At 44.3% G+C, this 26166-nt stretch overlaps 4 long non-coding RNA genes across 4 annotated transcripts; all 4 read right to left on the bottom strand.

Annotated features, from left to right (window-relative positions):
* Positions 1-6701: 6701 nt before the first annotated feature.
* Positions 6702-8817, bottom strand: LOC125000198. Its single transcript, XR_007111291.1, has 2 exons — positions 8532-8817; positions 6702-8142 (listed from the first exon to the last, which is right to left on the bottom strand). It is a non-coding gene; the product is annotated as an uncharacterized LOC125000198 (long non-coding RNA).
* A 1933-nt stretch (positions 8818-10750) lies between these two features.
* Positions 10751-12870, bottom strand: LOC125000188. Its single transcript, XR_007111288.1, has 2 exons — positions 12581-12870; positions 10751-12191 (listed from the first exon to the last, which is right to left on the bottom strand). It is a non-coding gene; the product is annotated as an uncharacterized LOC125000188 (long non-coding RNA).
* Positions 12871-14797: 1927 nt separating this feature from the next.
* Positions 14798-16913, bottom strand: LOC125000192. Its single transcript, XR_007111290.1, has 2 exons — positions 16628-16913; positions 14798-16238 (listed from the first exon to the last, which is right to left on the bottom strand). It is a non-coding gene; the product is annotated as an uncharacterized LOC125000192 (long non-coding RNA).
* A 1932-nt stretch (positions 16914-18845) lies between these two features.
* On the bottom strand, positions 18846-20963 carry LOC124999761. The gene is made up of 2 exons (XR_007111221.1): positions 20678-20963; positions 18846-20285 (listed from the first exon to the last, which is right to left on the bottom strand). It is a non-coding gene; the product is annotated as an uncharacterized LOC124999761 (long non-coding RNA).
* Positions 20964-26166: the final 5203 nt, after the last annotated feature.

The following is a 26166-nucleotide window of genomic DNA, read 5'->3' as shown; positions in this document are numbered from 1 at the left end:
TGAACATAGAGGCATTGATGACAGTCTGAATTTCAGTCCAAAGTTGCTCTTCCAACATTTTCTGCTGAACATAGCACACGCTGTCGTGCACACATGCATAGACAGAAAAAACTCGGAGTGTGGTCAGAATGAAGCTTTTATTTTGGTACTTACACTGAGTGCAGTGTCAATTAGGATATTAGCTAAATGTTTAATTTCACCAAGCACTACAAAACTTAAAATTAGCATTTAACAATTATATTATATATTTACATTTTGATATGGCATTTAGTAAATGTGATTAAAAAAAAAAAGTGACTTTGAAAAATTCACACCGCATATGCGTGTTTTGGAGCTAAATGTCACGTGTGCATTTTAACATGCGCAACTTCACAAACGGTCCCCAATCTCATTGTCTGCCACCACTTATCCTCACTAGGATATCAGTGCACGCAAAAAAAAAAAAAAAAAAAAAAAAAAAAAAAAAAAACACAAAAACACCGGACACCGGATAGCGTGTCAGCAATCCACGTTATCGCCCTAAGTGCAACTTAATAACGCCAATTTACCCTTGGTGACGCCCTGACGCCTCAAAGCCAGCCCCCTGGGCGAGGGCAAACCGGAAGGAGCTACGGAAACATGACGACAGGTACACAACAGGCAATGTGCAGATGTGCAGGACGGACATTTACAGCGGAAATTGTAAAAGTAAATAGAGTCCATCTGACGTATTTTAACATAATTTGCATAGATGAGGCGAGAATTCTTAAAACAAAAAAAAAATAAAAAATACCCATGATTCCAAACCCGAACTGCAGCACGTCTAAAACCGTGTCAAAACAAATGCATCAATACAGTGGGGGAAATAAGTATTTGATCCCCTGCTGAATTTGTAAGTTTGCCCACTTCCATAGAAATGATCAGACTCTGGTTTTTATGGTTGTTTACTGGTTATGGGTATAGACAGAATATCAGTCGAAAATGCATAAAAAACACACAATCTAAAAGTTATAAATTGTTATGTATTTTATTAAGGGAAATAAGTATTTGATCCCCAAGCACAACACAAGTCAGTACTTTGTAGAGAAACCTTTGTTGGCAAGCACAGCGATGAGACGTTTCTTGTAGTTGGTCACCAGGTTTGCACACAGCGCAGGAGGGATTTTGGCCCATTCATCTTTACAGACAGTCTCTAAATCCTTCAAGTTTCTTGGCTGCCTCTTGGAAACTCGGAGCTTCAGCTCCCTCCACAGGTTTTCGATCGGGTTAAGGTCTGGAGACTGACTAGGCCACTCCATGACCTTAATATGCTTCTTCTTGAGCCACTCCTTTGTTGTCCTGGCAGTATGTTTTGGGTCATTGTCATGTTGGAAAACCCACCCACGAGGCATCTTCAGTGTTCTTGCTGAGGAAAGAAGGTTTTGTCCAAGATGTTACAGTACATGGCTGCATTCATTGGCCCCATAATGCGGTGAAGTTGCCCTGTACCCTTTGCTGAAAAACAGCCCCAAAACATGATGTTTCCACCTCCATGCTTAACCGTGGGTATGGTGTTCTTTGGGTCATACTCACGTTTTTTCATCCTCCAAACACGGCGGGTCGAGTTAATGCCAAATAGCTCAACTTTGGTTTCGTCAGACCACAGCACTTTCTCCCAAGCCTTCTCTGAGTCATTTAGATGTTCACTGGCAAACTTAAGGCGGGCCTGTACATGTGCCTTCTTGAGCAGGGGGACCTTGCGGGCACTGCAAGAGTTCAATCCATAACGGCGCAGTGTGTTGCCAACTGTTTTCTTGGTGACGGAGGTCCCAACTGCTTCCAGATCATTAACAAGCTCCTGCCGTGTTGTTTTAGGCTGCTCCCTCACCTTTCTCATCATCATCCTCACTCCATGAGGCGAGATTTTGCGGGGAGCTCCAGACCGAGGACAGTTGATGGTCCTTTTATGGGTCTTCCACTTGCGAATAATGGCACCAATAGTTGTCACCTTCTCACCAAGCCTTTTGCTGATGGTTTTGTAACCTATACCAGCCTTGTGCAGGTCTACAATCTTGTCCCTGACATCTTTTGACAGCTCTTTGGTCTTGCCCATGGTGCTGTAGAAGTTGGAATGTAAGAAACTGATTCTTAGAGCAGGTGTGCTTTATATACATGACAGTTAAGATCAGGAGTATTGGTAATTAGTTGACTGAGCACAGCTGTGTGCCACATGCGCACCAGCCAATCTGTAGGAGCCTGAATTCTAAGTGAATTGTTGGGGATCAAATACTTATTTCCCTTAATAAAATACATAACAATTTATAACTTTTAGATTGTGTGTTTTTTATGCATTTTCGACTGATATTCTGTCTATACCCATAACCAGTAAACAACCATAAAAACCAGAGTCTGATCATTTCTATGGAAGTGGGCAAACTTACAAATTCAGCAGGGGATCAAATACTTATTTCCCCTCCTAGTCCCCTTAAAACAGTGACTAGGAAGTTAATAATCCACGACTGAGATTTGGAGCTCTTTGTCCTAGCCGGAGTTGGAAGCAGTGATCTTCAGGTCCTCAACCAGTGCCCTGGAGCAGAGAATTTGCCTTTGGAGGCTGAGCGTTGCAGTCAGCGTGGGTAGGGTCCCACAGCACGTGAGGAGATGTGATATTAAAACAGGATGAAATTAAAGAGAGTGATGGCTCACATTAATAGCCAACAGTAAAACTAAACACGGTGGCATCTGAGTCAAGGAGAAAGGTCATTTAGAACATGGTTTAACAGGTGTAGAGAAAGACACGATTCAATGTGCGGTTTTCCAGCATTTATTTGACCGCTGAAGACATGAGCTTATACATTTCCTTCAAATTGTTCTTTCTCCTGCCAAAACATTGATTAACTTGTGAAAACTAATGCAGAAATTCCATGGACACAAAATTGCTCCAAAGGCGCCAGCTAGCTCAGAGGAAACAACTGTGACATCGCTATCATTATCAGCTCCCAGTGATGTCATACCGAAGCCACGATGACATCATCAGGAACAAAAATAAATGAGCTTGGCTGTTCTTGTTCCTGATGATGTCATCATAACATCATGAAATTACCAGCAGGAATTTTTAATATAGGACCTGTTTCTCATAGTCACCAACAGTTTAGAGGTTGGGCTGGAAGGTCCAACCTCCTCTACTGACTCTGGTCTGTTCAAGCCAACAGCCAGATGATCAGCTCACTGTGGCTGCAGGTGGAGGTCTCAGCCTCCTGAAGACACCAAGCTCATGCTAACTGTGTAGCACCCAGCGTATCCAGTGTAAGGGCATTAGTGGCCATTATAGTATTTTGTCCTCCTTGAACCGTCACCTTATCGTGGTGAGGAGTTTGAGTGCCCTAATGACCCTAGGGACTATGCTGTCTCCAAAGGCAGGTCGGTCCAAGGCAAGGGTCAGACTAAGAACGGTTCTGCTCCAGAACCAAGAACAACTCTGTTTTATATGTGTGTGTCATGACCTGGCACAACGCACAACTTATTATTTATGGATCTCCACCTGAACGCTAGTGAACGAATGAGGTAAACACCTGTAGTAGTTAACAATTGACAATATGAGAGTTGATCTCTAACTCTATACAGTACTGTTTGAGAGAAACGAACACTGGTTAGTGTTTAGAAGTTTGTACAATTTTAACTAAAAAAAAAAGTTAATAATAACACAGAGTGTTACCATATCAACATTTCAAAAAGAGTCAAATTAACACTCTGTGGTTGGACTCACGTAGACACTTTAAAAGTGTTGATATTGTCCGTTTTCGTATGTACAGTACAGTACTGTATCGAATCAGTAAATGCTAATGCATGAAAATTACACGTTGACATAAATAGCTATTAGAGCTGTATAGCTGATGAATTCAGCTAGCTCATTAAGCTCATGTAACATACGAATGAGTCTGATTTGCATTAAACCTGCCTACACTCAAAGGGGTGCTCTACGTACGAGCGTTTGCTCATTCATTACTAAGGTCAGGGTGAATCAATAAATAAGAAGCTGTGATGTGCGACCCCATATGAGTGGAGCGTGAAACTGAGAGGGATCAGGAAGATTTGTTGTACGTTTGATCGCGGCAGCAGTCACAACGACAGCATGGAGCTGATCTGAAGATGCAGGGTCACGGCACCATGTGACGATGGATGAGCAAAGGAGACATGATCCAGTGGTGGCTTTCGGCATTTGTTTGCCTAAGAGACAAAGACACATACATGTCTTCAGATTTGGTTTCTGACCCAGCTTCACAAAGCTAAAGCACTTCTAATTCAGGATTTGCCTTCTAACAATACAATAAATGCTGTACATTAGAATCGTTTTTGGGCATTACACTGCTCATTAAATCAAGGTACACTTTTATGGCCATTTAGAACGATAAAAGTGACTGAAACCCTGCTAGGTGTAATTAGTACCAAATCTCAAACCATGAGAGAAACAAATCACGGAAGAATGATACGAGGCGGATACAGAGAGAAAAACAAGAGAAATGCTGTGATTGGAGAAATGCACGGACCAGTTAAGTTTTAACACATGAACAAAGAAAACACATACCTACAGAAGAGAGGGCTACGGCGTCTTCAGATTGTTCTTTTGCATCTCTGCTCTTGAAATTCAAATAGTTAGCATTAGCGACGTAAGCCACGTAACATATCCAGCGCTAGCATAAATCGCGCTGAAAAAGTCACTCACAACCTCCAAAAGTCAATCAAGCCACAAACAACACGAGCACTGGTAATATGTCAGCAACCGCTAATCACCTAGTGCAACTTCTAGCGTCAATGGCTGAATTTAGAAGGAAAACCTCTCAATAGCACAACAGCTAACCCACTTACCCTTGGTCACGCCTGACGCCTCAAAGCAGCCCATGGGCGAGCAAACGGAAGGAGCTACGGAAACTTGACAGGTACAAACGCAGGCGACATTTACAGAGAAATTGCAAAAGTAAACAGAGTCATTTGACATATTTCAACATGTTTTACAGACATGATGCAGAATTCTAAAATACCAGGATTCCAAACTGCACTGTAGCACGTTTCAAACTAAACCATGTCAAAACAAATGCATCAATTGACCACCTTAAAACAGTGTCTATCAAGTTAATAATCCCCAACCGCACGTGGAGATGATCACACAATAAAAGCCAAGTGTGCACCATAAGTCAGATGAGTCTTGCATTGGATCCGTTTAAATTCAAGTCGAACACAATTCCGCTATCGGAGGTTCTGGTGCTATGTTGCGCTGCGCCGCGTCGCCTTGACACTCATAGGTGTGATCTGCAGTAGGAAGATTGGAGCCTTCTACTGTCCCGATTTGGGGTCCACCGGGGAGCGTGAATGCCAACGCCCTGCAGCGCAGTTGAGCAGCGCCTGCACTAGTCCTCCTGCTTTTGTTACTTTTACATATGACACATTTTAACGCATCTCATCTTCTACTACCGCTTATCCTCCAGGTCTCCTCACCTCTCTTTAACTCAAATGAGAAACATTTCATTGTTCCTTTTGTCTGATCGTGAACATGGCTCACAGCAGGAAGGTCCGGCTCTCTGCGTTAGTCTCTGCGACGGACTGGCGACCTGTCGAGGGTGTACCCCGTCTCTCGCCTAGTGACAGCTGGATAGACTCCGGCAACCGCCGCGACCCAAGTGAGAATGCGGTCGGAGAGGATGAGGTGAGACGGGATCATGAAGATTACCTCGATGTTGCGCTGATAATGGTTCAGATCTTGGACAAATCTTCCTGCTTACCCGGCTATATGAATGCGTTTTGCAGCGATTGCTCCTTGTAACAATTGGATCACTTGAGGAGATCAAAGGAGATTCTTTGTCCCCACAAACATCAGACTGCACATGTTTTGAGCCGCCGCCACCACCACTCAACTCTTTTGCAGACATACGTGTTAACACAGTCTTATAAATATTACCAGTCTTCCTTTTCCTTTGGCACTGCTATTCCTGCTGCTATTAATGTTGCATGTTAATTCGTTGATATTGTTGGTGTGGTACGTTGATGTCTGTGTAAGTTTGTGTACAAGTACTGGACAGTCGAATATCCCCAGGGTCGAAAAAATGTTATTTTCATTGTCTATTTCAAGGCACCATCTAGTACCAGGGAGAAGCGGAGGTTGTATTTAATGGAAGTGCGAGTTCAACTTACCGTTGGTTCAAAAACAAAACAAAAACAGTAATCTGAGAAGTGACACAGCATCTTGAAAAAGGGAGAAACTATGACATATGTAGGCTGCTACATGTGTCTGGAATCCTAGACAATATGCCGAGTAGTGCGTTGGTTAAGAAACCCGAACAGCACACAGCCCCAAGGTTCAACCGTGCTGTCAGCCAAGCCAACTCAGCTTGTCAACTTGTTGGATGATGTAACAGTCTGATTACTGACGTCTCCTGGATTCTCTTACGCCGTCTGAAAAGACACAAGGTGAATTGATTATGTGCAGTCAGCAGCAGCAGAGATCTTCAGGTCCTCAACCAGTGCCCTGGAGCAGGAGTTTTTCTCTGGAGGCTGAGCGTTGCAGTCAACATGGGTAGGGTCCCGTAGCACGTGAGGAATGTGATGTTAAAACAGGATGAAATTAAAGATGTGGACAAGTCACACTAAAATAGCCAACAGTAAAACTAAACACGGTGGCATCTGAGTCAAGAAGAAAGGTCATTTAGAACATGGTTTAACAGGTGTAGAGAAAGACACGATTCAAGGTGTGGTTTTCCAGCATTTATTTGACCGCTGAAGACATGAGCTCATACATTTTCTTCAAATTGTTCTTTCTGCTGCCAACAAACACCGATGAACTTGTGCAAACTAATGGAGAAATTGCATAGATACAATGTGACATCCAGACATCGCTGTCATAATCGGTTCCCAGTGATGTCATAGCGAAGCCATGATGACATCATCAGGAACAAAAATAAATGAGCTTGGTTGTTCTTGTTTCTGGTGATGTCATCATGACATCATGAAATTACCAGCAGGAGTTTTCATATAGGACCTGTTTCTCAGTCACCAACAGTTTAGAGGTTGGGCTGGAAGGTCCAACCTCCTCTGCTGACTCTGGTCTGTTCAATCCAACAGCCAGATGATCAGCTCACTGTGGCTGCAGGTGGAGGTCTCAGCCTCCTGAAGACACCAAGCTCATGCTAACTGTGTAGCACCCAGCGTATCCAGTGGAAGGGCATTAGTGGCCATTATAGTATTTTGTCCTCCTTGAACCGTCACCTTATCGTGGTGGAGGAGTTTGAGTGCCCTAATGACCCTAGGGACTATGCTGTCTCCAAAGGCAGGTCGGTCCAAGGCGAAGGGTCAGACTAAGAACGGTTCTGCTCCAGAACCAAGAACAACTCTGTTTTATATGTGTGTGTCATGACCTGGCACACACGCACAACTTATTATTATGGATCTCCACCCTGACGCTAGTGAACGAATGAGGTAAACACCTGTAGTAGTTAACAATTGACAATATGAGGAAGTTGATCTCTAACTCTATACAGTACTGTTGAGAGAAACGAACACTGGTTAGTGTTTAGAAGTGTTCAATTTTAACTAAAAAAAAAAAAGTTAATAATAACACAGGAGTGTTACCATATCAACATTTCAAAAAGAGTCAAATTAACACTCTGTGGTGTGGACTCACGTAGACACTTTAAAAGTGTTGATATTGTCCGTTTTCGTATGTCACGTACAGTACTGTATCGGAAGTCAGTAAATGCTAATGCATGGAAAATTACACAGTTGACATAAATAGGCTATTAGAGCTGTTATAGCTGATGAATTTTCAGCATAGCTCGATTAAGCTGTGCATGTAAACATACTGAATGAGTCCTGATTTGCATTAAACACTGCCTACACTCAAAAGGGGTGCTCCTACGTACGCAGCGTTTTGCCTCATTCATTCACTAAGGTCAGGGTGGAAATCAATAAATAAGAAGCTGTGTATGTGCGGACCCCATATGATGTTGGAGCGTGAAACTGAGATGGGATCAAGGGAAGGATTTTGTTGTATCCAGTTTGGATCCGCGGCAGCAGCCACAACGACAGCATGGAGCTGATCTGAAGATGCAAAGGGTCACGGCACCAGTGTGACGGATGGGATGAGGGCGTAAAGGAGGACATGATCCAGTGGGTGGCTTTCCGGCATTTGTTTGCCTGAAGGAGACAAAGACACATACATGGTCTTCAGATTGTGGTTTCTGTACCTCTGCTCCCTCAGCAAAGCCTCAAAGCACATTCTAATTTCAGGATTTGCCTTCTAAACAATAACAATAAATGCTGTAGCATTAGAATCGTTTTTTGGGCATTACACTGCTCATTAAATTCAAGGTACACTTTTATGGCCATTTATGAACGATAAAAGTGACTGGAAACCCTGCTAGGTGTAATTAGTACCAAATCTCAAACCATGAGAGAAACAAATACACGGGAAGATAATGATACGAGGCGGATACAGAGAGAAAAACAAGAGAAATGCTGTGGATTGGAGAAAATGCACGGACCCAGTTTAAGTTTTAACACATGAAACAAAGGAAAACACATACCTACAGAAGAGAGGGGCTACGGCGTCTTCAGATTGTTCTTTTTGCATCTCTGCTCTTGAAATTCAAAATAGTTAGCATTAGCGACGTAAGCCACGTAACATATCCAGCGCTAGCATAAATCGCGCTGAAAAAGTCACTCACAACCTCCAGAAAGTCATATCAGAGCTCACAAACAACACGAGCACTGGATAATATGTCAGCAACCCGCGTAATCACCCTAAGTGCAACTTCATAGCGTCAATGGCTGAATTTAGGAAGGAAAACCTCTCAATAGCACAACAGCTAACACCACTTACCCTTGGTCACGCCCTGACGCCTCAAAGCCAGCCCACTGGGCGAGGGCAAACCGGAAGGAGCTACGGAAACTTGACAGGTACAAAACAGGCAGGGCGGACATTTACAGAGAAAATTGCAAAAGTAAACAGAGTCCATTTGACATATTTCAACATGTTTTACAGACATGATGCGAGAATTCTAAAATATCCAGGATTCCAAACTGCAACTGTAGCACGTTTCAAACTAAAACCATGTCAAAACAAATGCATCAATTGACCACCTTAAAACAGTGTCTATCAAGTTAATAATCCCCAACCGACACGTGGAGATGATCACACAATAAAAGCCAAGTGTGCACCATAAGTCAGATGAGTCTTGCATTGGATCCGTTTTAAATTCAAGTCGAACACAATTCCGCTATCGGGAGGTTCTGGTGCTATGTTGCGCTGCGCCGCGGTCGCCTTGACATTCATAGGTGTGATCTGCAGTAGGAAGATTGGAGCCTTCCTACTGTCCCGATTTGGGGTCCACCGGGGAGCTGTGAATGCCAACGCCCCTGTAGCGCAGTTGGAGCAGCGCCTGCACTAGTCCTCCTGCTTTTGTTACTTTTACATATGACACATTTTAACGCATCTCATCTTCTACTACCGCTTATCCTCCCAGGGTCTCCTCACCTCTCTTTAACTCAAATGAGAAACATTTCATTGTTCCTTTTTGTCTGATCGTAAACATGGCTCACAGCAGGAAGGTCCGGCTCTCTGCGTTAGTCTCTGCGACGGACTGGCGACCTGTCGAGGGTGTACCCCGTCTCTCGCCTAGTGACAGCTGGGATAGACTCCGGCAACCGCCGCGACCCAAGTGAGAATGCGGTCGGAGAGGATGAGGTGAGACGGGATCATGAAGATTACCTCGATGTTGCGCTGATAATGGTTCAGATCTTGGACAAATCTTCCTGCTTACCCGGCTATATGAATGCGTTTGCAGCGATTGCTCCTTGTAACAATTGGATCACTTGAGGAGATCAAAGGAGATTCTTTGTCCCCACAAACATCAGACTGCACATGTTTTGAGCCGCCGCCACCACCACTCAACTCTTTTGCAGACATACGTGTTAACACAGTCTTATAAATATTACCAGTCTTCCTTTTCCTTTGGCACTGCTCTTCCTGCTGCTATTAATGTTGCATGTTAATTTCGTTGATATTGTTGGTGTGGTACGTTGATGTCTGTGTAAGTTTGTGTACAAGCTACTGGACAGTCGAATATCCCCCAGGGTCCGAAAAAAGTGTCTATTTTTCTATTGTCTATTTCAAGGCACCATCTAGTACCAGGGAGAAGCAGGAGGTTGTATTTAATGGAAGTGCCGAGTTCAACTTACCAGTTGGTTCAAAAACAAAACAAAAACAGTAATCTGAGAAGTGACACAGCATCTTTGAAAAAGGGAGAAACTATGACATATGTAGGCTGCTACATGTGTCTGGAATCCTAGACAATATGCCGAGGTAGTGCGTTGGTTAAGAAACCGCAACAGCACACAGCCCCAAGGTTCACCTCGTGCTGTCAGCCAAGCCAACTCCAGCCTTGTCAACTTGTTGGATGATGTAACAGTCTGATTACTGACGTCTCCTGGATTCTCTTACGCCGTCTGAAAAGACACAAGGTGAATTGATTATGTGCAGTCAGCAGCAGCAGAGATCTTCAGGTCCTCAACCAGTGCCCTGGAGCAGGGAGTTTTTCTCTGGAGGCTGAGCGTTGCAGTCAACATGGGTAGGGTCCCGTAGCACGTGAGGAGATGTGATGTTAAAACAGGATGAAATTAAAGAGTGTGACAAGTCACACTAAAATAGCCAACAGTAAAACTAAACACGGTGGCATCTGAGTCAAGAAGAAAGGTCATTTAGAACATGGTTTAACAGGTGTAGAGAAAGACACGATTCAAGGTGTGGTTTTCCAGCATTTATTTGACCGCTGAAGACATGAGCTCATACATTTTCTTCAAATTGTTCTTTCTGCTGCCAACAAACACCGATGAACTTGTGCAAACTAATGGAGAAATTGCATAGATACAATGTGACATCCAGACATCGCTGTCATAATCGGTTCCCAGTGATGTCATAGCGAAGCCATGATGACATCATCAGGAACAAAAATAAATGAGCTTGGTTGTTCTTGTTTCTGGTGATGTCATCATGACATCATGAAATTACCAGGAGGAGTTTTCATATAGGACCTGTTTCTCAGTCACCAACAGTTTAGAGGTTGGGCTGGAAGGTCCAACCTCCTCTGCTGACTCTGGTCTGTTCAATCCAACAGCCAGATGATCAGCTCACTGTGGCTGCAGGTGGAGGTCTCAGCCTCCTGAAGACACCAAGCTCATGCTAACTGTGTAGCACCCAGCGTATCCAGTGGAAGGGCATTAGTGGCCATTATAGTATTTTGTCCTCCTTGAACCGTCACCTTATCGTGGTGGAGGAGTTTGAGTGCCCTAATGACCCTAGGGACTATGCTGTCTCCAAAGGCAGGTCGGTCCAAGGCGAAGGGTCAGACTAAGAACGGTTCTGCTCCAGAACCAAGAACAACTCTGTTTTATATGTGTGTGTCATGACCTGGCACACACGCACAACTTATTATTTATGGATCTCCACCCTGACGCTAGTGAACGAATGAGGTAAACACCTGTAGTAGTTAACAATTGACAATATGAGGAAGTTGATCTCTAACTCTATACAGTACTGTTGAGAGAAACGAACACTGGTTAGTGTTTAGAAGTGTTCAATTTTAACTAAAAAAAAAAAGTTAATAATAACACAGGAGTGTTACCATATCAACATTTCAAAAAGAGTCAAATTAACACTCTGTGGTGTGGACTCACGTAGACACTTTAAAAGTGTTGATATTGTCCGTTTTCGTATGTCACGTACAGTACTGTATCGGAAGTCAGTAAATGCTAATGCATGGAAAATTACACAGTTGACATAAATAGGCTATTAGAGCTGTTATAGCTGATGAATTTTCAGCATAGCTCGATTAAGCTGTGCATGTAAACATACTGAATGAGTCCTGATTTGCATTAAACACTGCCTACACTCAAAAGGGGTGCTCCTACGTACGCAGCGTTTTGCCTCATTCATTCACTAAGGTCAGGGTGGAAATCAATAAATAAGAAGCTGTGTATGTGCGGACCCCATATGATGTTGGAGCGTGAAACTGAGATGGGATCAAGGGAAGGATTTTGTTGTATCCAGTTTGGATCCGCGGCAGCAGCCACAACGACAGCATGGAGCTGATCTGAAGATGCAAAGGGTCACGGCACCAGTGTGACGGATGGGATGAGGGCGTAAAGGAGGACATGATCCAGTGGGTGGCTTTCCGGCATTTGTTTGCCTGAAGGAGACAAAGACACATACATGGTCTTCAGATTGTGGTTTCTGTACCTCTGCTCCCTCAGCAAAGCCTCAAAGCACATTCTAATTTCAGGATTTGCCTTCTAAACAATAACAATAAATGCTGTAGCATTAGAATCGTTTTTTGGGCATTACACTGCTCATTAAATTCAAGGTACACTTTTATGGCCATTTATGAACGATAAAAGTGACTGGAAACCCTGCTAGGTGTAATTAGTACCAAATCTCAAACCATGAGAGAAACAAATACACGGGAAGATAATGATACGAGGCGGATACAGAGAGAAAAACAAGAGAAATGCTGTGGATTGGAGAAAATGCACGGACCCAGTTTAAGTTTTAACACATGAAACAAAGGAAAACACATACCTACAGAAGAGAGGGGCTACGGCGTCTTCAGATTGTTCTTTTTGCATCTCTGCTCTTGAAATTCAAAATAGTTAGCATTAGCGACGTAAGCCACGTAACATATCCAGCGCTAGCATAAATCGCGCTGAAAAAGTCACTCACAACCTCCAGAAAGTCATATCAGAGCTCACAAACAACACGAGCACTGGATACTATGTCAGCAACCCGCGTAATCACCCTAAGTGCAACTTCATAGCGTCAATGGCTGAATTTAGGAAGGAAAACCTCTCAATAGCACAACAGCTAACACCACTTACCCTTGGTCACGCCCTGACGCCTCAAAGCCAGCCCACTGGGCGAGGGCAAACCGGAAGGAGCTACGGAAACTTGACAGGTACAAAACAGGCAGGGCGGACATTTACAGAGAAAATTGCAAAAGTAAACAGAGTCCATTTGACATATTTCAACATGTTTTACAGACATGATGCGAGAATTCTAAAATACCCAGGATTCCAAACTGCAACTGTAGCACGTTTCAAACTAAAACCATGTCAAAACAAATGCATCAATTGACCACCTTAAAACAGTGTCTATCAAGTTAATAATCCCCAACCGACACGTGGAGATGATCACACAATAAAAGCCAAGTGTGCACCATAAGTCAGATGAGTCTTGCATTGGATCCGTTTAAATTCAAGTCGAACACAATTCCGCTATCGGGAGGTTCTGGTGCTATGTTGCGCTGCGCCGCGGTCGCCTTGACATTCATAGGTGTGATCTGCAGTAGGAAGATTGGAGCCTTCCTACTGTCCCGATTTGGGGTCCACCGGGGAGCTGTGAATGCCAACGCCCCTGCAGCGCAGCTGGAGCAGCGCCTGCACTAGTCCTCCTGCTTTTGTTACTTTTACATATGACACATTTTAACGCATCTCATCTTCTACTACCGCTTATCCTCCCAGGGTCTCCTCACCTCTCTTTAACTCAAATGAGAAACATTTCATTGTTCCTTTTTGTCTGATCGTGAACATGGCTCACAGCAGGAAGGTCCGGCTCTCTGCGTTAGTCTCTGCGACGGACTGGCGACCTGTCGAGGGTGTACCCCGTCTCTCGCCTAGTGACAGCTGGGATAGACTCCGGCAACCCCCGCGACCCAAGTGAGAATGCGGTCGGAGAGGATGAGGTGAGACGGGATCATGAAGATTACCTCGATGTTGCGCTGATAATGTTTCAGATCTTGGACAAATCTTCCTGCTTACCCGGCTATATGAATGCGTTTGCAGCGATTGCTCCTTGTAACAATTGGATCACTTGAGGAGATCAAAGGAGATTCTTTGTCCCCACAAACATCAGACTGCACATGTTTTGAGCCGCCGCCACCACCACTCAACTCTTTTGCAGACATACGTGTTAACACAGTCTTATAAATATTACCAGTCTTCCTTTTCCTTTGGCACTGCTCTTCCTGCTGCTATTAATGTTGCATGTTAATTTCGTTGATATTGTTGGTGTGGTACGTTGATGTCTGTGTAAGTTTGTGTACAAGCTACTGGACAGTCGAATATCCCCAGGGTCCGAAAAAAGTGTCTATTTTTCTATTGTCTATTTCAAGGCACCATCTAGTACCAGGGAGAAGCAGGAGGTTGTATTTAATGGAAGTGCCGAGTTCAACTTACCAGTTGGTTCAAAAACAAAACAAAAACAGTAATCTGAGAAGTGACACAGCATCTTTGAAAAAGGGAGAAACTATGACATATGTAGGCTGCTACATGTGTCTGGAATCCTAGACAATATGCCGAGGTAGTGCGTTGGTTAAGAAACCGCAACAGCACACAGCCCCAAGGTTCACCTCGTGCTGTCAGCCAAGCCAACTCCAGCCTTGTCAACTTGTTGGATGATGTAACAGTCTGATTACTGACGTCTCCTGGATTCTCTTACGCCGTCTGAAAAGACACAAGGTGAATTGATTATGTGCAGTCAGCAGCAGCAGAGATCTTCAGGTCCTCAACCAGTGCCCTGGAGCAGGGAGTTTTTCTCTGGAGGCTGAGCGTTGCAGTCAACATGGGTAGGGTCCCGTAGCACGTGAGGAGATGTGATGTTAAGACAGGATGAAATTAAAGAGTGTGACAAGTCACACTAAAATAGCCAACAGTAAAACTAAACACGGTGGCATCTGAGTCAAGAAGAAAGGTCATTTAGAACATGGTTTAACAGGTGTAGAGAAAGACACGATTCAAGGTGTGGTTTTCCAGCATTTATTTGACCGCTGAAGACATGAGCTCATACATTTTCTTCAAATTGTTCTTTCTGCTGCCAACAAACACCGATGAACTTGTGCAAACTAATGGAGAAATTGCATAGATACAATGTGACATCCAGACATCGCTGTCATAATCGGTTCCCAGTGATGTCATAGCGAAGCCATGATGACATCATCAGGAACAAAAATAAATGAGCTTGGTTGTTCTTGTTTCTGGTGATGTCATCATGACATCATGAAATTACCAGCAGGAGTTTTCATATAGGACCTGTTTCTCAGTCACCAACAGTTTAGAGGTTGGGCTGGAAGGTCCAACCTCCTCTGCTGACTCTGGTCTGTTCAATCCAACAGCCAGATGATCAGCTCACTGTGGCTGCAGGTGGAGGTCTCAGCCTCCTGAAGACACCAAGCTCATGCTAACTGTGTAGCACCCAGCGTATCCAGTGGAAGGGCATTAGTGGCCATTATAGTATTTTGTCCTCCTTGAACCGTCACCTTATCGTGGTGGAGGAGTTTGAGTGCCCTAATGACCCTAGGGACTATGCTGTCTCCAAAGGCAGGTCGGTCCAAGGCGAAGGGTCAGACTAAGAACGGTTCTGCTCCAGAACCAAGAACAACTCTGTTTTATATGTGTGTGTCATGACCTGGCACACACGCACAACTTATTATTTATGGATCTCCACCCTGACGCTAGTGAACGAATGAGGTAAACACCTGTAGTAGTTAACAATTGACAATATGAGGAAGTTGATCTCTAACTCTATACAGTACTGTTGAGAGAAACGAACACTGGTTAGTGTTTAGAAGTGTTCAATTTTAACTAAAAAAAAAAAGTTAATAATAACACAGGAGTGTTACCATATCAACATTTCAAAAAGAGTCAAATTAACACTCTGTGGTGTGGACTCACGTAGACACTTTAAAAGTGTTGATATTGTCCGTTTTCGTATGTCACGTACAGTACTGTATCGGAAGTCAGTAAATGCTAATGCATGGAAAATTACACAGTTGACATAAATAGGCTATTAGAGCTGTTATAGCTGATGAATTTTCAGCATAGCTCGATTAAGCTGTGCATGTAAACATACTGAATGAGTCCTGATTTGCATTAAACACTGCCTACACTCAAAAGGGGTGCTCCTACGTACGCAGCGTTTTGCCTCATTCATTCACTAAGGTCAGGGTGGAAATCAATAAATAAGAAGCTGTGTATGTGCGGACCCCATATGATGTTGGAGCGTGAAACTGAGATGGGATCAAGGGAAGGATTTTGTTGTATCCAGTTTGGATCCGCGGCAGCAGCCACAACGACAGCATGGAGCTGATCTGAAGATGCAAAGGGTCACGGCACCAGTGTGACGGATGGGATGAGGGCGTAAAGGAGGACATGATCCAGTGGGTGGCTTTCCGGCATTTGTTTGCCTGAAGGAGACAAAGACACATACATGGTCTTCAGATTGTGGTTTCTGTACCTCTGCTCCCTCAGCAAAGCCTCAAAGCACATTCTAATTTCAGGATTTGCCTTCTAAACAATAACAATAAATGCTGTAGCATTAGAATCGTTTTTTGGGCATTACACTGCTCATTAAATTCAAGGTACACTTTTATGGCCATTTATGAACGATAAAAGTGACTGGAAACCCTGCTAGGTGTAATTAGTACCAAATCTCAAACCATGAGAGAAACAAATACACGGGAAGATAATGATACGAGGCGGATACAGAGAGAAAAACAAGAGAAATGCTGTGGATTGGAGAAAATGCACGGACCCAGTTTAAGTTTTAACACATGAAACAAAGGAAAACACATACCTACAGAAGAGAGGGGCTACGGCGTCTTCAGATTGTTCTTTTTGCATCTCTGCTCTTGAAATTCAAAATAGTTAGCATTAGCGACGTAAGCCACGTAACATATCCAGCGCTAGCATAAATCGCGCTGAAAAAGTCACTCACAACCTCCAGAAAGTCATATCAGAGCTCACAAACAACACGAGCACTGGATAATATGTCAGCAACCCGCGTAATCACCCTAAGTGCAACTTCATAGCGTCAATGGCTGAATTTAGGAAGGAAAACCTCTCAATAGCACAACAGCTAACACCACTTACCCTTGGTCACGCCCTGACGCCTCAAAGCCAGCCCACTGGGCGAGGGCAAACCGGAAGGAGCTACGGAAACTTGACAGGTACAAAACAGGCAGGGCGGACATTTACAGAGAAAATTGCAAAAGTAAACAGAGTCCATTTGACATATTTCAACATGTTTTACAGACATGATGCGAGAATTCTAAAATATCCAGGATTCCAAACTGCAACTGTAGCACGTTTCAAACTAAAACCATGTCAAAACAAATGCATCAATTGACCACCTTAAAACAGTGTCTATCAAGTTAATAATCCCCAACCGACACGTGGAGATGATCACACAATAAAAGCCAAGTGTGCACCATAAGTCAGATGAGTCTTGCATTGGATCCGTTTAAATTCAAGTCGAACACAATTCCGCTATCGGGAGGTTCTGGTGCTATGTTGCGCTGCGCCGCGGTCGCCTTGACACTCATAGGTGTGATCTGCAGTAGGAAGATTGGAGCCTTCCTACTGTCCCGATTTGGGGTCCACCGGGGAGCCGTGAATGCCAACGCCCCTGCAGCGCAGTTGGAGCAGCGCCTGCACTAGTCCTCCTGCTTTTGTTACTTTTACATATGACACATTTTAACGCATCTCATCTTCTACTACCGCTTATCCTCCCAGGGTCTCCTCACCTCTCTTTAACTCAAATGAGAAACATTTCATTGTTCCTTTTTGTCTGATCGTGAACATGGCTCACAGCAGGAAGGTCCGGCTCTCTGCGTTAGTCTCTGCGACGGACTGGCGACCTGTCGAGGGTGTACCCCGTCTCTCGCCTAGTGACAGCTGGGATAGACTCCGGCAACCGCCGCGACCCAAGTGAGAATGCGGTCGGAGAGGATGAGGTGAGACGGGATCATGAAGATTACCTCGATGTTGCGCTGATAATGGTTCAGATCTTGGACAAATCTTCCTGCTTACCCGGCTATATGAATGCGTTTGCAGCGATTGCTCCTTGTAACAATTGGATCACTTGAGGAGATCAAAGGAGATTCTTTGTCCCCACAAACATCAGACTGCACATGTTTTGAGCCGCCGCCACCACCACTCAACTCTTTTGCAGACATACGTGTTAACACAGTCTTATAAATATTACCAGTCTTCCTTTTCCTTTGGCACTGCTCTTCCTGCTGCTATTAATGTTGCATGTTAATTTCGTTGATATTGTTGTGTTGGTACGTTGATGTCTGTGTAAGTTTGTGTACAAGCTACTGGACAGTCGAATATCCCCCAGGGTCCGAAAAAAGTGTCTATTTTTCTATTGTCTATTTCAAGGCACCATCTAGTACCAGGGAGAAGCAGGAGGTTGTATTTAATGGAAGTGCCGAGTTCAACTTACCAGTTGGTTCAAAAACAAAACAAAAACAGTAATCTGAGAAGTGACACAGCATCTTTGAAAAAGGGAGAAACTATGACATATGTAGGCTGCTACATGTGTCTGGAATCCTAGACAATATGCCGAGGTAGTGCGTTGGTTAAGAAACCGCAACAGCACACAGCCCCAAGGTTCACCTCGTGCTGTCAGCCAAGCCAACTCCAGCCTTGTCAACTTGTTGGATGATGTAACAGTCTGATTACTGACGTCTCCTGGATTCTCTTACGCCGTCTGAAAAGACACAAGGTGAATTGATTATGTGCAGTCAGCAGCAGCAGAGATCTTCAGGTCCTCAACCAGTGCCCTGGAGCAGGCAGTTTTTCTCTGGAGGCTGAGCGTTGCAGTCAACATGGGTAGGGTCCCGTAGCACGTGAGGAGATGTGATGTTAAAACAGGATGAAATTAAAGAGTGTGACAAGTCACACTAAAATAGCCAACAGTAAAACTAAACACGGTGGCATCTGAGTCAAGAAGAAAGGTCATTTAGAACATGGTTTAACAGGTGTAGAGAAAGACACGATTCAAGGTGTGGTTTTCCAGCATTTATTTGACCGCTGAAGACATGAGCTCATACATTTTCTTCAAATTGTTCTTTCTGCTGCCAACAAACACCGATGAACTTGTGCAAACTAATGGAGAAATTGCATAGATACAATGTGACATCCAGACATCGCTGTCATAATCGGTTCCCAGTGATGTCATAGCGAAGCCATGATGACATCATCAGGAACAAAAATAAATGAGCTTGGTTGTTCTTGTTTCTGGTGATGTCATCATGACATCATGAAATTACCAGCAGGAGTTTTCATATAGGACCTGTTTCTCAGTCACCAACAGTTTAGAGGTTGGGCTGGAAGGTCCAACCTCCTCTGCTGACTCTGGTCTGTTCAATCCAACAGCCAGATGATCAGCTCACTGTGGCTGCAGGTGGAGGTCTCAGCCTCCTGAAGACACCAAGCTCATGCTAACTGTGTAGCACCCAGCGTATCCAGTGGAAGGGCATTAGTGGCCATTATAGTATTTTGTCCTCCTTGAACCGTCACCTTATCGTGGTGGAGGAGTTTGAGTGCCCTAATGACCCTAGGGACTATGCTGTCTCCAAAGGCAGGTCGGTCCAAGGCGAAGGGTCAGACTAAGAACGGTTCTGCTCCAGAACCAAGAACAACTCTGTTTTATATGTGTGTGTCATGACCTGGCACACACGCACAACTTATTATTTATGGATCTCCACCCTGACGCTAGTGAACGAATGAGGTAAACACCTGTAGTAGTTAACAATTGACAATATGAGGAAGTTGATCTCTAACTCTATACAGTACTGTTGAGAGAAACGAACACTGGTTAGTGTTTAGAAGTGTTCAATTTTAACTAAAAAAAAAAGTTAATAATAACACAGGAGTGTTACCATATCAACATTTCAAAAAGAGTCAAATTAACACTCTGTGGTGTGGACTCACGTAGACACTTTAAAAGTGTTGATATTGTCCGTTTTCGTATGTCACGTACAGTACTGTATCGGAAGTCAGTAAATGCTAATGCATGGAAAATTACACAGTTGACATAAATAGGCTATTAGAGCTGTTATAGCTGATGAATTTTCAGCATAGCTCGATTAAGCTGTGCATGTAAACATACTGAATGAGTCCTGATTTGCATTAAACACTGCCTACACTCAAAAGGGGTGCTCCTACGTACGCAGCGTTTTGCCTCATTCATTCACTAAGGTCAGGGTGGAAATCAATAAATAAGAAGCTGTGTATGTGCGGACCCCATATGATGTTGGAGCGTGAAACTGAGATGGGATCAAGGGAAGGATTTTGTTGTATCCAGTTTGGATCCGCGGCAGCAGCCACAACGACAGCATGGAGCTGATCTGAAGATGCAAAGGGTCACGGCACCAGTGTGACGGATGGGATGAGGGCGTAAAGGAGGACATGATCCAGTGGGTGGCTTTCCGGCATTTGTTTGCCTGAAGGAGACAAAGACACATACATGGTCTTCAGATTGTGGTTTCTGTACCTCTGCTCCCTCAGCAAAGCCTCAAAGCACATTCTAATTTCAGGATTTGCCTTCTAAACAATATCAATAAATGCTGTAGCATTAGAATCGTTTTTTTGGGCATTACACTGCTCATTAAATTCAAGGTACACTTTTATGGCCATTTATGAACGATATAAAAGTGACTGGAAACCCTGCTAGGTGTAATTAGTACCAAATCTCAAACCATGAGAGAAACAAATACACGGGAAGATAATGATACGAGGCGGATACAGAGAGAAAAACAAGAGAAATGCTGTGGATTGGAGAAAATGCACGGACCCAGTTTAAGTTTTAACACATGAAACAAAGGAAAACACATACCTACAGAAGAGAGGGGCTACGGCGTCTTCAGATTGTTCTTTTTGCATCTCTGCTCTTGAAATTCAAAATAGTTAGCATTAGCGACGTAAGCCACGTAACATATCCAGCGCTAGCATAAATCGCGCTGAAAAAGTCACTCACAACCTCCAGAAAGTCATATCAGAGCTCACAAACAACACGAGCACTGGATAATATGTCAGCAACCCGCGTAATCACCCTAAGTGCAACTTCATAGCGTCAATGGCTGAATTTAGGAAGGAAAACCTCTCAATAGCACAACAGCTAACACCACTTACCCTTGGTCACGCCCTGACGCCTCAAAGCCAGCCCACTGGGCGAGGGCAAACCGGAAGGAGCTACGGAAACTTGACAGGTACAAAACAGGCAGGGCGGACATTTACAGAGAAAATTGCAAAAGTAAACAGAGTCCATTTGACATATTTCAACATGTTTTACAGACATGATGCGAGAATTCTAAAATATCCAGGATTCCAAACTGCAACTGTAGCACGTTTCAAACTAAAACCATGTCAAAACAAATGCATCAATTGACCACCTTAAAACAGTGTCTATCAAGTTAATAATCCCCAACCGACACGTGGAGATGATCACACAATAAAAGCCAAGTGTGCACCATAAGTCAGATGAGTCTTGCATTGGATCCGTTTAAATTCAAGTCGAACACAATTCCGCTATCGGGAGGTTCTGGTGCTATGTTGCGCTGCGCCGCGGTCGCCTTGACATTCATAGGTGTGATCTGCAGTAGGAAGATTGGAGCCTTCCTACTGTCCCGATTTGGGGTCCACCGGGGAGCCGTGAATGCCAACGCCCCTGTAGCGCAGCTGGAGCAGCGCCTGCACTAGTCCTCCTGCTTTTGTTACTTTTACATATGACACATTTTAACGCATCTCATCTTCTACTACCGCTTATCCTCCCAGGGTCTCCTCACCTCTCTTTAACTCAAATGAGAAACATTTCATTGTTCCTTTTTGTCTGATCGTGAACATGGCTCACAGCAGGAAGGTCCGGCTCTCTGCGTTAGTCTCTGCGACGGACTGGCGACCTGTCGAGGGTGTACCCCGTCTCTCGCCTAGTGACAGCTGGGATAGACTCCGGCAACCCCCGCGACCCAAGTGAGAATGCGGTCGGAGAGGATGAGGTGAGACGGGATCATGAAGATTACCTCGATGTTGCGCTGATAATGGTTCAGATCTTGGACAAATCTTCCTGCTTACCCGGCTATATGAATGCGTTTGCAGCGATTGCTCCTTGTAACAATTGGATCACTTGAGGAGATCAAAGGAGATTCTTTGTCCCCACAAACATCAGACTGCACATGTTTTGAGCCGCCGCCACCACCACTCAACTCTTTTGCAGACATACGTGTTAACACAGTCTTATAAATATTACCAGTCTTCCTTTTCCTTTGGCACTGCTCTTCCTGCTGCTATTAATGTTGCATGTTAATTTCGTTGATATTGTTGGTGTGGTACGTTGATGTCTGTGTAAGTTTGTGTACAAGCTACTGGACAGTCGAATATCCCCCAGGGTCCGAAAAAAGTGTCTATTTTTCTATTGTCTATTTCAAGGCACCATCTAGTACCAGGGAGAAGCAGGAGGTTGTATTTAATGGAAGTGCCGAGTTCAACTTACCAGTTGGTTCAAAAACAAAACAAAAACAGTAATCTGAGAAGTGACACAGCATCTTTGAAAAAGGGAGAAACTATGACATATGTAGGCTGCTACATGTGTCTGGAATCCTAGACAATATGCCGAGGTAGTGCGTTGGTTAAGAAACCGCAACAGCACACAGCCCCAAGGTTCACCTCGTGCTGTCAGCCAAGCCAACTCCAGCCTTGTCAACTTGTTGGATGATGTAACAGTCTGATTACTGACGTCTCCTGGATTCTCTTACGCCGTCTGAAAAGACACAAGGTGAATTGATTATGTGCAGTCAGCAGCAGCAGAGATCTTCAGGTCCTCAACCAGTGCCCTGGAGCAGGGAGTTTTTCTCTGGAGGCTGAGCGTTGCAGTCAACATGGGTAGGGTCCCGTAGCACGTGAGGAGATGTGATGTTAAAACAGGATGAAATTAAAGAGTGTGACAAGTCACACTAAAATAGCCAACAGTAAAACTAAACACGGTGGCATCTGAGTCAAGAAGAAAGGTCATTTAGAACATGGTTTAACAGGTGTAGAGAAAGACACGATTCAAGGTGTGGTTTTCCAGCATTTATTTGACCGCTGAAGACATGAGCTCATACATTTTCTTCAAATTGTTCTTTCTGCTGCCAACAAACACCGATGAACTTGTGCAAACTAATGGAGAAATTGCATAGATACAATGTGACATCCAGACATCGCTGTCATAATCGGTTCCCAGTGATGTCATAGCGAAGCCATGATGACATCATCAGGAACAAATAAATGAGCTTGGTTGTTCTTGTTTCTGGTGATGTCATCATGACATCATGAAATTACCAGCAGGAGTTTTCATATAGGACCTGTTTCTCAGTCACCAACAGTTTAGAGGTTGGGCTGGAAGGTCCAACCTCCTCTGCTGACTCTGGTCTGTTCAATCCAACAGCCAGATGATCAGCTCACTGTGGCTGCAGGTGGAGGTCTCAGCCTCCTGAAGACACCAAGCTCATGCTAACTGTGTAGCACCCAGCGTATCCAGTAGAAGGGCATTAGTGGCCATTATAGTATTTTGTCCTCCTTGAACCGTCACCTTATCGTGGTGGAGGAGTTTGAGTGCCCTAATGACCCTAGGGACTATGCTGTCTCCAAAGGCAGGTCGGTCCAAGGCGAAGGGTCAGACTAAGAACGGTTCTGCTCCAGAACCAAGAACAACTCTGTTTTATATGTGTGTGTCATGACCTGGCACACACGCACAACTTATTATTTATGGATCTCCACCCTGACGCTGAGTGCCCTAATGACGCTAGGGACTATGCTGTCTCCAAAGGCAGGTTGGTCCTAGGTAAAGGGACAGTTTAAGGACGGTTCATCAGGAACAAGAGCAACAGTTCAGAAGATTTTGAATGAAGAGAAAAAAATAGGAGACCCGGGCACCAAACTGGATACAACCAAATGCTTCTCTTGATCACATCTTGGTTTTGCGCTCTGTATGCAAACGAACTCCGACATCATCTGGGGTCCAGCACACACGTACAACTTATTATTTATGGATCTCCACCCTGACGGTAGTGAACGAATGAGGTAAACACCTTGTAGTAGTTAACAATTGACAATATGAGGAAGTTGATATCTAACTCTATACAGTACTGTTGAGAGAAACTAACACGGGTTAGTGTTGAGAAGTGTTCAATTTTAACTACAAAAAGAGTCAATAACAACACGGGAGTGTTAATAGTGTGGACCCATGTAGACACTTTAAAAGTGTTAATATTGACCGTTTTCAGATGTAACGTACAGTACTGTATCGGAAGTCAGTAAATGCTAATGCATGGAAAATTACACAGTTGACCTAAGTAGGCTATTAGAGTTGTTACAGCTGATTTTCAGCATAGCTTGATTAAGCTGTGCATGTAAACGTACTGAATGAGTCCTGATTTGCATTAAACACTGCGTACACTCAACAGGGGTGCTCCTACCTAAGCAGCGTTTTACCCCATTCATTCACTAAGGTCAGGGAGGAAATCAATGAATAAGAAGCTGTGCATGCTCGGACCCCATGTGATGTTGGAGTGTAAAACTGAGATGGGATCAAGGGAAGGATTTTGTTATATCCAGTTTGGATCCGCGGCAGCAGCCACAACGACAGCATGGAGCTGATCTGAAGATGCAAAGGGTCACGGCACCAGTGCGACGGATGGGATCAGGGCGTAAAGCAAGATGTGATCCAGTGGGTGGCTTTCCAGCATTTGTTTGCCTGAAGGAGACAGAGACACATACATGGTCTTCAGATTGTGGTTTCTGTACCTCTGCTCCCTCAGCAAAGCCTCAAAGCACATTCTAATTTCAGGATTTGCCTTCGAAATAATAACACTAATCGTTGTAACACAAACACAAAAGAGACAGGCTACAGCGTATTCAGATTGTTATTTCTGCACCTCTGCTCCTGAAACACAAAATACGACTTAGCATTAGCTACTTAAGCCAGGTAACGCATCCCGCACTAGCATACATCGCGCTGAAAAAGTCAGACTCCAAACCTCCAGAAAACTCATATCAGGACTCAGAAAAGAAACACAACCACTGGACAACTTGCCAGCAACCCACGCAGTCGCCCTACATGCAAAATAATAACACCGATGACTGAATTTACGGAGGGAAACCTCTCAATAGCACCGAAGCTAACGCCACTTACCCTTGGTGACGCCTCAAAGCCAAAGCCAGCCCACTGGGCGAGGGTAAACCGGAAGGAGCTACGGAAACTTGACAGGTACAAAACAGGCAGGGCGGACATTTACAGAGAAAATTGTACAAGTAAATAGAGTCCATTTGCAATATTTCAACATATTTTACAGATAAGAAGTGAGAATTCTAAAATAATACCCAGGATTCCAAACTGCAACTGCAGCACGTCTAAAACTAACACCGTTTCAAAACAAATCCATCAATTGACCACCTTAAAACAGTGTCTGACAAGTTAATAATCCACGACTCAGACATGGAGATGATCAGAGACGAAAAGCCAAGTGTGCACCATAAGTCAGAAAAGTTCCGCATCGGATCCGTATAAATACTAGTCGAACATATTTAACTTGTGCGGACGGCTGCGCTGGAGCCACAGTTGCCTTGTCATTCACGGGTGCGGGCCTGATGACGCCCCCCGCGCCGACCCAATCGCGGGGACGCCCGGGAGGCTGCGAATGGCGAAGGCAACATGCAAGCAGCACAGAGGCAGCGGCCGCCCCGCCCCCCGCAGCGGCAGCACGAGCCCCCCCGCCCCCGCAACCCACACAAAACACACCCCACCACGGCCGCCCACACCCCCCCAACCCAATTGTCAAACACTTCATCATTTCTTTTTGTCTGATCGTGAAGATGCCATACAGCAAGAAGGTCCAGGTTCGAATCCTACTGGGGCCTTTCTGTGTGGAGTTTGGACGTTGTCCCTGTGCCTGCGTGGGTTGTGTGAAGGTGCTCCGGCTTCCTCCCGCCGTCCAAAGATATGCTCGTTTGGGTTGCAAGTTAACAGGAAGAAACACAATAGCAATGCTGTGGAATGGAAAAAGTCCACGAACATTTTAACACATTTAACAAAAGAAATCACATACATACAGAAGGCACAGACTGCAGTGTCTTCAGATTGTTCTTCTTGCTCCTGAAATACAAAGAGTTAGCATTAGCATTGGCTTCTTAAACCAGGTAACGTATCCCGCGCCAACATAAATCGCGCTGAAAAAGTCAGACTCCAAACCTCCATAAACCTCATATCCAAGCTCACAAATAACATAAAACCATTGGATAACGTGTAGGCAATCAACTCAAATTTATAACGCCAATGACTGAATTTACGGA

This window comes from Mugil cephalus, chromosome 22, assembly GCF_022458985.1.
Source record: "Mugil cephalus isolate CIBA_MC_2020 chromosome 22, CIBA_Mcephalus_1.1, whole genome shotgun sequence".
Lineage (NCBI taxonomy): Eukaryota > Metazoa > Chordata > Actinopteri > Mugiliformes > Mugilidae > Mugil > Mugil cephalus.
The sequence above is the reverse complement of the archived record's forward strand: the minus strand, read 5'-3'. Positions and strand labels throughout refer to the sequence as shown.